This window comes from Microtus ochrogaster, chromosome 7, assembly GCF_000317375.1.
Source record: "Microtus ochrogaster isolate Prairie Vole_2 chromosome 7, MicOch1.0, whole genome shotgun sequence".
NCBI lineage: Eukaryota > Metazoa > Chordata > Mammalia > Rodentia > Cricetidae > Microtus > Microtus ochrogaster.
This window is the reverse complement of record NC_022014.1, coordinates 78,719,326-78,723,435: the sequence shown is the minus strand read 5'-3', so window position 1 is coordinate 78,723,435 and position 4,110 is coordinate 78,719,326.

The following is a 4,110-nucleotide window of genomic DNA, read 5'->3' as shown; positions in this document are numbered from 1 at the left end:
CAATGCTCTTAACCTCTTAGCCATCTCTCCAGCCCCCTTATTAATTTTCTTGAGACAAGTGGTCTCCCCTTGTAGCACGAGCTGGCTCGGAACTGCTATGTCAACCAGGTTGGCGTTAATCCCCCTGCCTCTGCCTCCTGAGTGCTGGGACCAAAGGGTCACGTGCTTCTTTGGCTTCTCCTGGTGCTTGTGGAGGTTTTCTCGCTGTATCCTACTATTTGAAAGTGATTTATTAAAAATTATAGCGGGGCCGGGGTGGCTTCATGGGGAAGAACACTTTCTGCTCTTTCTGAACTAGGGTCTCCAGCAGCCACGTAAAAGTGGACATGGCCATGTGTCTGTAATGCCAGTGTTGGGGAGTACAGACAGACAGATCCCAGGAACTCACTGGCCATCCCGCCTAGCCAGAAGAGCAAGCTTCTGGTTCAGTGAGAGACCCTGTCTCAAAAGGAAGGTGGAGAACCGCGGAGGAAGACTGACAGGAGTGGGTGTGCGGCCTTAAGCTCGGTGAGCTTCCGAGGTCAACTGAGAAAATGTGAGGAGAATTTTGAAGGAACCACGGAACAGAAGCAGGAAGATATAGGGGGGCCTGTGGCTGACCTAATGCCAGCTCCTAAGGAAGCCGTCAGCAACACACAGGCTGAGAAATAGTAAATTCTAGGGCAATGCCCAGTTCTTACCTGCAGGTGGCAGTATAATAACTCATAAAAGTCACAGGCGGAAATCTCTTTAGCCCCTAAAAGTAACCCCACACACGCGCGGCAAAACAACAGCAAAACCAGGGGCGAAGCACAACATAGGAACTGGGGAACGCGAGGGGCACACTGCACACACTTTTGGTGATTATTTTATATTCAGAAGTGGTTGATTTGGTCAGCAATTTTTTTGTTTGTTTGGTTTTGGTTTTTTGAGGCAGGGTTTTTCTGTAGAATGCGCCACCACTGCCAGGCTCTTTCAACAGGTTTGTATGCCAGAGTGTGACAGCTCCTTACCCACGGTTGCACCATTTTGGTATGACCACTATTACCTTTAAATATTCTTTCTGTGGTGGCACACACCTTTAATCCTAGCACTGAGGAGGCAGAGACAGGTGGATCTCTGTGAGTCTGAGGCCAGCCTGGTCTACAGAGTGAGTTCCAGTACATTCAGGACTGCTATACAGAGAAACGGTGTCTCAAAAAAAAATTTTTTTAAATTTAAATTAACTATTCTTTTCCAGATCTGGTATATTTACATGTATTTTTACACAGATTATTCAGTGTAGGGTTTTTTGTTTTAATCAGGACTACAGGTGGAATGGAAGGGCATAACCTTTTCTCTTCTCTTAAAATCTGTTTCATTTTAACAATGCCTGCTCATTTTCTGAGCTATCACCTACTTTCTTAACTCCAACTGATACAACCACACAGAAGAGCAGCCACAGCCAAGTGTGGTGGCGCACCCCTTTAATTTCAGCACTCCAGAGGCAGAAGCAGCAAGATTTCTGTGAGTTCAAGGCTAGCCTGTTCTACAAAGTGAGTTCTAGGATAGCCAGAGTTATGGAGAGAAACCCTGTCTCAACCCCTCCCCACAAAAAAGAAAGAAAAACAACCACATTTTTATCTCAGTTCCTCTGCCTGTCCACTTATTTACTTCACGTGGGTACTAAGAATCTAAGACTATGGGGCTGGAGAGATGGCTCAGAGGAGAGCTCTGCCTGCTCTCCCAGAGGTCCTGAGTTCAGTTCCCAGCAACCACATGGTGGCTCACAACCGTCTGCAATGAGATCTGATGCCTTCTTCTGGCCTGCAAGGATACATGCAGGCTGAACGCTGTATACATAATAAATAAATATTTAAAAAAGAATCTACTAATATAAACATGAAAATGTGGAATTGTGTCTGGCCTAAAGCTCGGGACCATGGGGAGTCAATGAGATTGGAGGTATGGCGGTGATATAATTCATTTTATTTGTAATCATTTTTATGTACGGGGGTATGTATGTGGATGTCCGAGGACTTCACGTCCCGCAAAGCTAGAGTTGCAGGAGGCTGTGCGGGTGCTGGGAACCAAACTCTGGTCCTTTATGAGAGCAGTAAGCCCTCTTAACCATCCTGCCAGCTTTCTCCTCCTTTTACTTCTGAGGAAGGGCCTGACGGATGGATGGGCGAAAGGAGCTCAGGCTGGCCTTAAACTTGTTACATTGTAGTGGAGAATAACCTGAACTCCCATCCTCCTGTGCTGGATTTACAGGGGTGAACAACCCCCACCAGGGTGTAACAGGAATTTTGAGGAAAACACTAACTTGGAGACCTTAACATGGGGGAAAGGCCAACTGAATAGGGGAAATTGCATTAGCAAAGATATGGATGTTCAAAAGATAATGGCACCTTCCGGAAACCACATGTGATTCAGTATTAAAGGAGCTGGTTCTGGCTGTGAACTGAGGGCTCACAGTCAGTAGCTGATCTTTAAGAGCCTTGCAACAGACTCGAAACATTATCTTGTAGATGATAGCCATCTTAGTTCTAATAGATTTTCCACTCTGCAGTCGCAGCGATAAAGATGAAAATCAAACTGTGGCCCAGCCCTGCTTCAAGTGTGACACAGGATGGAGCTGCCTGAGCTTCTCCAACTGTCTCAGCCCCGAACTGCATGCTTCTTAACCTAGAAGCCTCCCTTCTTCTCAGGCTAACCAGAGTCCCAACCTGAACCTCACTTCCTGTCTTCCTTGGCTCTGGAAGAAGTTAAGTTCCCTGCTGTATGCTCCAAAGCCACCGACCCAGCCTGTGTCACATTCTTAGAAGTCTGTCTTCCACTTTCAGTGTCGAACTCCAGGCAGGAAAATCCTGCCAACTGCAGAAAGATGGAGAAAGGGACAATGGCAGTCTGGCTATTTCTATCCCTATGTCCTGGAGGGTGGCATTCTTCATTCAAAAGACAGCTCAACGTCACTTCCTCAGACACCCCTTCCACCTTCTCTGAGCCACCTACCCCTACTGAGATACTTTGTTCCTCTCTACAGCCTTTTTTAGGAGCCCACCGTGCATTGCAAACGTTTGGCAAGACAAAGAGGAGCTGAGGCTTAAGTCCTGAGAGGACCCCTGTTTGGGAGACGGTCTTAGGTTGACCAGGCAGGCTTTGTCTGCTCCTGTGGCTGAGGATGGCCTTGAACTCCTGATTCTCTCAACACTCCTGCCTGAGTGTTGGGATAATAGGTGTGCACCACCACACCTGGCTGTTTAGTATTATTACTACTACTATCATTCTTTTATGAAAATTTTTATTTCATGTGCATTGACGTTTTGCCTGCATGTATATCTATGCGATGGTGTTGGATCTCCTGGAACTGGAGTTACAGATGGCTGTGATCTGCCATGGGGATGCTGGGAACTGAACCAGGGCTCTTGACCACTGAGCCATCTCCAGCCCCTTATTAGTCTTTTATTTTATGTGGATAGGTGTTTTACCTGCATGTATGTCTATGTAATTTGTGCATGTGTGGTATCCAAAGAGCCCAAAAGAAGGTGTCAAGTCCTGCAAAACTGGAGCTGGGGAACTGAGAACCACTATGTAAGTGCTGGGAATTGAACCCAGGTCCTCTGAAAGAGCAAAAAGTGTTCTTAACCTTTCAGTCATCACTCCAGTCCCTGTTTTTTTTATTATTATTAATTTTAGTTAAGTGTGTGTGCGTGCATGCGTGTGTGTGTGTGTGAGAGAGACAGAGACAGAGAGACAGAGACAGAGAGAGAGAACAAATGCTTTCGGAGATCAGAGGCATCAATCAGATCTTCCCAGAGCTGGAATTACTGGTGGCTGTGAGCTGTCTGCTGTGGATAGTGGGAGCCAAACTCAGGTTCTCTACAGGAGCAGTATGCATTCTTACTCAGTATGCTGAGTCATTTCTCTAGACTTATTTATTTATTTATTCTAAATATTTATTGATTTATTATGTATACAATATTCTGTCTGTGTGTACGCCTGAAGGCCAGAAGAGGGCACCAGACCTTATCACAGATGGTTGTGAGCCACCATGTAGTTGCTGGGAATTGAACTCAGAACCTTTGGAAGAGCAGGCAATGCTCTTAACCTCTGAGCCATTTCTCCAGCCCCTTATTTATTTATTTATTT